Source organism: Oratosquilla oratoria, chromosome 16 (assembly GCF_046742065.1).
Source record: "Oratosquilla oratoria isolate Oo_2021 chromosome 16, ASM4674206v1, whole genome shotgun sequence".
NCBI lineage: Eukaryota > Metazoa > Arthropoda > Malacostraca > Stomatopoda > Squillidae > Oratosquilla > Oratosquilla oratoria.
This window is the reverse complement of record NC_134792.1, coordinates 48,285,611-48,294,700: the sequence shown is the minus strand read 5'-3', so window position 1 is coordinate 48,294,700 and position 9,090 is coordinate 48,285,611. Positions and strand designations below refer to the sequence as shown.

The following is a 9,090-nucleotide window of genomic DNA, read 5'->3' as shown; positions in this document are numbered from 1 at the left end:
CTGATGGATGGGAGGGCGGGGGTTAAGTCTAAGGAAGGGGTTTCGTGCACTGGAAAATGGAATAGTGAAGGAGTATTTTAGAGTCAAGATCACACAGGTGCTCTCGTTCGATTCTACTTGGTCTCAGTTTCAGCTCCTCACGTCGTAGACCTCATGTCCGTCTCGTCTATACGGGGTTCCCCAATTATTTTCGAGTTTTATTTTTCTTCTGTTAAACGGCTTCCTTGACAAATAGACAGTTAACTATATTCAAGAAACTGGGTACTTTACAGATATTCTTATTTAATGTCCTTGTGCAGGGAAGTTATGAATATCAGAGAAAGTTGACCTTATTTTCGAGTTTTCTTTTTCTTTTGTTAAGCGGCTTCCTTGACAAATAGACAGTTAACTATATTCAAGAAACTGGGTAATTTACAGATGTATTCTTATTTAATGTCCTTGTGCAGGGAAGTTATGAATATCAGAGAAAGTTGACCTTATTTTCGAGTTTTATTTTTCTTCTGTTAAGCAGCTTCCTTGACAAACAGACATTTAACTATATTCAAGAAACTGGGTAATTTACAGATATATTCTTATTTAATGTCCTTGTGCAGGAAAGTTATGAATATCAGAGAAAGTTGACCTGGTTAGAATTGGTTCGTGGAATGAAATACGAGGTCAATTTTGTGCTGTAGCGATGAATATTATCTCCAAGAGTAATTGACCAAGCTGAAGAGGCTATCACATTGGGCTATTTTACCTCCAACCTCCGATTAATCGGCGGTACCTCCTACCTCCAGCACTTTATCCGCCGTCAAATCACTTAAGGCAAACTATTTTATTTTCTCAACAATTTACATAGAATGTCATTTGATGTTATGCTGAAGGAAATTTATGTTCGTCCAGGATATCCGAATCCTCTACGAAAGCGGCGTGATGCATATCTGACCCGACAGTCGAAGGAAAAATAGCCCAGTGTGATAACGAGAGGGTGATCATCCTAACACCCCGTCCACTGTTCTAACCCAGTATTTCCCAACCTTTTTTGGCTGCGACCCTAAATCCACTCTTAGCCTGGAGTCGCGACCCTAATTGTAATAATAAATTCAACCATTTCATGTTATATTTCTACGTACTTGCATAATGTTTATAAACTTTCGTTTCTATAGTTCAGTTTATATTTACTAGTACAATGAATCTAAATACATTTGAAACTTGAATGAAAAAAAAAGTTAAAAAAGACCCTCTGGCGACCCTCAAAAACACCCTCGCGACCCTAGTTTGGGTCGCGACCCTGGGGTTGGGAACCACTGGTCTAACCCATCTCTCCGTTTCCACTCATCAAACCCTCTCCCCGAATCTTCAGAAAAAGACATATCTCGGATCCCCGTGGCTAAGAAATGGATCAATTCATCAAGAACCTCAAGAAGGGAAGGCAAAAGACGAGGATACTGATAAGATAAAAGACGAGTGACCTGTATCCGACGGCTATCCTTTGCCGTGTCCTCAGCGTCCTCAACACCCCCCCCCCCGCCTCTCTCGTCCTCAGTTTGATCAAAAGGAGCCAATCATGAACCACCCACTGAAGAAATGTCGAAAACGGAGTTTTTTCGAAAACCAGTCACTCGTATGTGCAGAAAACGCAAACATTCTACCACAAATTACGTCCTCAGAGTCTGATAAACCAAAAAAAAAATAGAAAAAAGAATAAATATAGAAAAATGTAAAAATTAAAAAATGGAAATTATATAAACAAAGAAATATATGAATAAGTGATTATATGAATGGGAATAGGGTTACTGATTAAGTGTTTGAGGTCACATATGGGTTGAAGAGGAAAATATCGTTCTATATCTATGTTTCTTCAATTACATTATCGTTCTTGGATATACAGTATAGAATAAAAGATGTCTACAACGTAAGAGGATTGTCATTCATCCATACATATTACGATCACCATAAACGGTTCTTTTCAAAAAAGAGACATAGAGAGAGAGATGGGGAGGTAGAGACTAGAAAGAGAGAAAAAGAGAGACATGTAGAGAGCAAGTCCCTAATCACAACCAAACCATGAAAATCACTTACTACTTTTCGTCCCTGATGATTTTAAGGACCGTGGGAGTGACTGAACGAGCGAGCGAACGAGCACTTTGTTAAAAAAAAAAAAGGGACCAAAAAACGAGCTCTCTTTATTTCAGAAACGAGAGATAATACGCGCGGACGGGAACGAACGAGAGAACGAGAGGACGGGCAGCCTCTAAAATCGGCTTCGTCCCGGGAACACCTCACAGGGCAGTGGTTGAACCAATACTGAACTCTAGACGGAGAATGAGCTCGGGTGGGGAGGGGAAGGGAGGGAGGGGGAGGAGGAGAGAGACAAGAAGGAAGGAGGGAAGGATGGAGGAAGAATCAGAGATTTTTTTTTTCTTCTTTTTCGAGTTTTCTTGTAGGTACGGCAGCGTCGTAATCAGTCGTATGAAGAGGTGAAATTGGCTTGTTACTGTCTTTGTTCCTTGTCAGCATCCTTGGCCTTTCTTCAGTTGGTTTGCTTCTCATGATCTTTTTGTCTTCTGGGCAGGAGCCAAGTACGTTAAACACTGTACCACTGCACCTCTTAAAGAGAAGAAGAGGAAGAGGAAAAGAGAGGCATAGAGAGAGGCGAAAGGTAGTTAGGAATGAAAGTAAAGGAGAGTCAGATCAGTATAGTAAATAGGAGATAGAGATTGAAGAGGAAAAGAATGGAGAGTGTAGAAAGAGGTAAAGACAGGAAGAATAGGGATGGATGAGATAAGAGACGATGGAAATAGAAAATGGATTGAAAAAGAAAATCGGAATAGAAAAGAAGGAAAAAAGAGGAGAAAAAGAGAAGTATGAAGAGGAGTGGGACCTTTACTCTGAATTAAATCGCCTGATACACATTAGCCTTAATAAAATATGTTGAGCCCGCCACCGTGATATAAAAGGAATTAAGTGAATGAAGGATGAGAGAAAGGAAGGAGAGAAGGAGAGAGTGAAGATGATGTGATTATATACAGAACCTTGTGATAATTCAGAAAGCACCGTCCCCTTTTTTTTTTTTTTTTTTTTTTTTTTTTTTGCGAAATTCCATCTTTTGAAGTCTGAACGTGGATGTTATACCTTCTTCTTCAACAGAGTAACGCATTATGTGTTTTTTTTTTGTTTTTTTACGTAATTCCATCTTTCGAAGTCTGAACGTGGATGTAGTTACCTTCTTCAACAGAGTAACGCATTATATATATACTTTTTTTTTTTTTTTTTTTTTTTGCTAAAGACGCAATCTTATTCAACCAACGGAACGACCACATGCTTGATGTGGTTCTCAATGGATCGAGACCCCTTTGAGACAAGATCCCACACCACTTATACTACATATCATCGCCCGACTTTAACCAGAATAAAAATCCACAAGCTTCGTCATCTTGTTGGACGTCAAACGATCAAGAAGAAAAGAGTATCTTGTCAAGAAAAAACAGTTGACGATAAAGAAATAAAAATAAAAATAAAATTACAGAGATGAAATAAAAAGAGAAGAAAAACACGATAAAATTCTGAACGATTGAAAAGAATAAGAGAGGAGAGAGGATGATCAAGGGAAGAGAAAGAGGAGGAAAGAGAGGAAAGAAGAGGAAGTAAGAAGCGGTGATAGGCCAGAAGGTATGAAAAGGAGAAGAAAAAGGGAAGATTTTAAAAAGATGAGCATGAGTGTGTGGTCATTGGGCTCACTGAACAGGAAAGGAATAGAGAGAATAAGTACAGTGGAAAGAAGAGAGAGGGAGAGAGAGAGAGAGAGAGAGAGAGAGAGAGAGAGAGAGAGAGAGAGGCGGAGAAAAGGAAGAAGAGAGAGAGAGAGGGTGGAAGGGGAAAAGGAGGAAGACAGAGAGAGACAGGAATAGAGAGAGGGACAGAAAGAGAGAGGAAAGGGGGAAAGGAGGAAGGGAGAGAGAGAAAGAGAGAGAGGGACAGAAAGAGAGAGGAAAGGGGAAAAGGAGGAAGGGAAAGAGGAAGAGAGAAAGAGAGAGGGAAGGGGAAAAGGAGGAAGGATTGAGGGAGAGAGAAAGAGAGGGAAGGGGAAAAGTAGGAAGAGAGAGAGAGAGAGGAAGAAGTAGGGAGAGAGAGAGAGAGAGAGGAAGAAGTAGGGAGAGAGAGAGGGAGAGAGAGAGAGAAAGAGAAATATTTCATTTCATCGTCAGTAATCAGGGCTCTCATCTTTGGGAACAATATAACACCAAAGAAGTGAAGTCATAGAGTCTAACAGAGAGAGAGAGAGAGCGAGAGAAGAATGTTAGTATATAAGTAAATACGTAAGAAAGAGATCAAAGGAAAAGTTATGAGAGAGAGAAAATAGTTTACATTTATTTTCCATTCCGAAAAAAGTCTGAAAAAGAGTGAGAAGAGAAACGGAGGAAGAAGAATAAAAGAGGAGAGTGGAGGAGAGAAGGAACGAAAAAGAGGAGGGGAAAAAGAGTGAAGGAGGTGGGACGAAATCGGAAAAGAAAACGGGAGTAGAAAAGAAAGGGAATCATTTGCGAAAGAAGATGGGAAGAAAGGGAAAGATAGATAAGGCGGAGGAAGAAGATAAGGCGAAGGAAGGAGAAGAGGGATAAGGAGACGTCATTGAAGAGAAAGAAAGAGAGACAGAAAGAAAAACGAAAAGAAGGGAAGGACGGAGGAGACGAAATGAAGGGAGAAAATGAAAAAGAAAATGCGTTTCAGAATGAAAAAGGAGAATAGGGCCGCCAAGGATGCTGGGAAATGAAGTTGAATTAAAAGGAGAAAAGAAATTAAGAATAAAAAAGGAGGGGATAATAGACACAATACTGCTGATGCAGATGGTGATGATGTTGATGGTGATGATGGTGATGATGATGATGATGATGATGATGATGATGATGACGATGGTGGTGGTGATGATGACGATGATGATGGAGATGGTGATGATGATGATGATGATGATGACGATGGTGGTGGTGGTGGTGGTGATGATGACGATGATGATGGTGATGATGATGATGATGATGATGATGATGACGATGATATTGATGATGATGATGATGATGATGATGACGATGATATTGATGATGATGATGATGGTGGTGGTGGGAGTGGTGATGATGATGATGATGACGATGATTATGATGATGATGACGGTGGTGGGTATCGTCGTCATCGTAGTCGTGGTGGTCATCGTACTTTGTCCCCGGCAATTCACCAGCGTTTCTATCTCTATGGGTAAAACCATCATCATCATCATCATCACTGTCATCACCATCACCATCACCGTCGTCGTCGTCGTCGTCGTCATCATCATCATCATCATCATCATCATCATCATCATCATCATCATCATCATCATCATCATCATCATCATCATCATCATCATCATCATCATCATCATCATCATCATCATCATCATCATCATCATCATCATCATCATCATCATCGTCGTCGTCGTCGTCGTCGTCGTCGTTGCCTTCATCAATGATGACGTGAATGACGATGACGATGATGATAATTATGATGAGAGAGGAAAAGGAGGATGTAGAAGTCGAAAGCCGAGAATAAAGAGAGAGAAAGGAAAAAGAGCAAAAGCAGAAAATAAACAAAAAAGAGCAAAAGTAGAAAATCAACAAAAAAGAGCAAAAGCAGAAAATAAACAAAAAAGAGCAAAAGTAGAAAATTAACTAAAAAGAGCAAAAGCAGAAAATCAACAAAAAAGAGCAAAAGCAGAAAATCAACAAAAAAAGAGCAAAAACTGAAGAGGGCCGAAGAGGAGGAGGAGGAGGAGGTGGAGGAGGAGAAAGACGAGCATCCCGATGTGGAGGGATGCGGAGGTGGATAAGATATGTGGAGGACCAAAGTGGAGGGAATGACACAAACATGAATGTGAGGTGGGGAGGGGATGAGGGATGGATGAAGACGGATGTGGCGATTTATGGAGTGGAAAAAGTGGAGGAAGGAGGTGGAGGAGGTGGAGGACGAGGGGGGAGAGGAGACGCGCGGAAGTAAGAGAAGGAAGAGGAAGAGTAAAGGAGAGGAGTAGGAGGAGATGGAAGAGGATGATAGTGAGGAAGAGGAAGAGGAAAGGGAAGAAAGATGAGGAAGAGAAGAGAGGGGGAAAGGATTAAAGGGAAAAGACCGCGAGTGAGGAGGAGGAGGAGGAGGAAAGGGAGAAAGAGGAGAGGAAAGAAGAGAAGAGGGAGGAAGAGGGGGGGAAGAAGTGGAGGAAAGAATGAGAGACGAGAGGAATAGAGAGAAAAGGAGGATAGGAAGAAGGAAGAAAAAGAGGAGGAGGAGGAGAGGGAGAATAAATAGAGGAAAGAAGAGAAGAGGGAGGAAGAGACGGAGAGGAAGTAGATGAAAGAATGAGAGAAGAGAGGAAGAGAGAGAAAAAGGAAGAAAAGGAGAGGGAAGAAGAAGAGGAGGAAGAGGATGAGGAGGAGAAAGAGGAGGAGGAGGAGGAGGAGACGAAAAGTCGAAAAAGGAAGAGGGAAGAATGAGGAGGAGGAGAAGAAGAAGAAGGATTCAGAATACGCAAGGAAACATTTCGTCCCCCCCCCTCACCTCTCGCATCAAAATGCAGTCGATTTCATTCATCTCGAGCAGACACCAACCGTGATCGAACAGAACCCTCCCTTCGTGTTTACTACTCGCCATAACAAAATATATCAAGTCCGCCCACGACCCTGAATGGTTTTCATGAAGGAGGAGGAGGAGGAGGAGAGGGAGGAGGAGGAGGAGGAAGAGGAGGAGGAGAAGGAAGAGGAGGAGGAGGAGGAGGAGGAGGAGGGAGGGAAGAGGAACAGCAGAACCAAGTTCGGCAGATTATGTATACGTCGAATCGGAGGCCCAGCTGGGGGGTCTGAGACCTCAGGCAGACAGGAGGAAACGGGTGGGTGAGGGGAGGAAGAGAGGAAGCGAGTGGGAGGAGGAGGAGAGGGAAGAGAGGAGGAGAGTGTATAGAAGAGCGGGAGAGGAGAGAATGAGTGGGTGGATGAGGAAGAGAGTGGTTGCAGGAGGAGAGAGAAGAGAGGAGAGTGGATACAATAGTTGGAGAGGAGAGAACGAGTAGGTGGGTGAGAGGAGGGAGAGAGGGAGAGAGTGGTTGGATGAAGAGAGAGAAGAGAGGAGAGTGGATACAAGAGAGGGAGGGGAGAGAATGAGTTGGTGGATGAGGGGAGGGAAGAGAAGAGGAGGAGGTGTAGAGAGAAGGAGAGGAGAACGGGAAGGTAGGAGGGAGAAGGGTAGGAAGAGAAAGAAGAGGAAGAGTAGAAGGCTTAGGAAGGACGTGAAAGGATTAGAGAGAACTGAGAAGGGAAGAGAGACGAGAAGGTTGGGAAATGAGGGCAGTAGGATGGAGAGAGGGGGGAGATGGAGGTAGAGAAGAAGAAAAAGGAGGAAAGGAAATAGAGAAGGAGGAGACTGGGAGGAGGAGGAAGAGGAGGAGGAGGAGGAGGGAGAACAGAGATGAGGATGTAAAGAGGTCGACAGAAGAGGTTCTAAAAAGAGGAGGAGATAAAAAGAAAAAGGAGAACCGGAGAGAAGAAGAATCGAGAAAAATGTTGAGGGAAGAAAAGTCGAGAGTGAGAGAGAGGAAGTTGGTGGAACAGGTGGAGAGGAGAGTAGAGGAGAGGAAGATAAAAAGGGTTTGAGAAGAGGATAAAGATGAGGAAGCAAAAGAGTAAAAAAAGGAGGAGAAGGAGGAGGAGGAGGAGAGGTAGTAAGAAAAAGTGATAAAGGTATTTTTCTATATGTTCATCCCCGGTTGTTACCAATTGATTTTATTCAGCTGAGGATAAAACCCCTTTCGCTACGTGAAGAAGAGAGGAAGGAGGTTGCTAATTGATAGAACCTGGTGGCGGGTGACATCAATGCTCACTTACCCCCCCCCCGTCACCATGATGACGTCACATCGGTTGATGATAGCCAAAATCAAATGAGTAGAGTACGTCACCAAAGCATTAGGATTAATACAGTCTAAGCATCTTCGTTTAGCTGAATAAAAATGTCTGTTATACATATACCAAAGGCTTTTTCACCCTTACAAGGGAGGTAGCCAAAAAACAAAGGCATAAAATCCACTCCCACCCATTCCCTCCCCACACACTCCACTCCCATTCACCCCCTCCCTCCCTCTTATTTTGGTTCCTCTTGGATGACGGTCATCCCTTCATCTCCCCCACTGCCCTGGGTCAGAAACAATGCAGCAAGACACAGCGTTGTCTGGTATAAGCCAGAATAAAAGTTTTAACGCAAGGGCTCCTCGAGGATAGCTAGACACACTGGGACAGCTCCCACTCTATGGACTCACACTAGGAGAGCTCTATCACACGACTCACACTAGGAGAGGCCTCCCTCATGGAATCACACTAGGAGAGCTCACCCTCATGATTCGACCCTAAAGGGCTCGCGAACAATAAATATCTATAACCAATAATGAAATAAATTCATCAATACTGACTGTATCAAGTTGACGCCAACTATCCCAGGAAAGTCTTGGTTCATATCGAAAGACAGAGGGGAGATCAAGATCCTCAATAATGAAATTATTGGCAATATCATTACTGTGAATAGATATTGATAATATGAGAAGCACCGCAGCAAGGGGGGGGGGTCCATAAGTACTCAAATGTCCGGTAAGGAGCTCAAGTTAAAGTTCGGTAATGTGAGGGCAGAAGTTAGGCTGTTACGATGAAGTGATAAGTACTCGGTAAAGGCTACATAAAGGTCATAATTGCTTGACCTGGAGGACAGATCGTTGGCGACCACTTTTGAGGTGCCGAGGAGAGACCATCAGTTTGTACACCGATATTGTTCCTTGTAGATGATTAACCCTTTACTATGTTAAGCTTTAGCCATAACCAAAATATTTCAACTTGACACGTGTTCCTTGAAAAATGAATCAAAATCATCCTTAATCCTCTTGCTGGTTCTTTGAAAGAATAGCGAAGATTTTTTTTTTTTTTTTCAATTCTCTTGCTCCCAGAGATTTATTCCAAATTTAACAAAATCGTCTGGCATCAGCCAGAATAAAATCTTTAAAGTTGGCATGGAGTTTTAGAGGGTCATTTCAGGCTTATTTTTAACCATTTA

The 9,090-nt window shown here is 42.6% G+C and overlaps 1 protein-coding gene across 4 annotated transcripts in view; it reads right to left on the bottom strand.

The window, feature by feature from the left end:
- LOC143033984 (uncharacterized) overlaps positions 1-2,272 on the bottom strand; it is a 326,328-nt gene extending 324,056 nt beyond the window's left edge. For 3 of the 4 annotated variants that reach the window (XM_076199760.1, XM_076199764.1, XM_076199762.1), the window contains exon 1: positions 2,065-2,272. The gene's annotated coding sequence lies outside the window, so the exon portion shown is untranslated. The remainder of the gene's footprint in view (positions 1-2,064) is intronic. The other variant, XM_076199761.1, reaches the window with a different exon arrangement.
- Between the last annotated feature and the right edge of the window lie 6,818 nt (positions 2,273-9,090).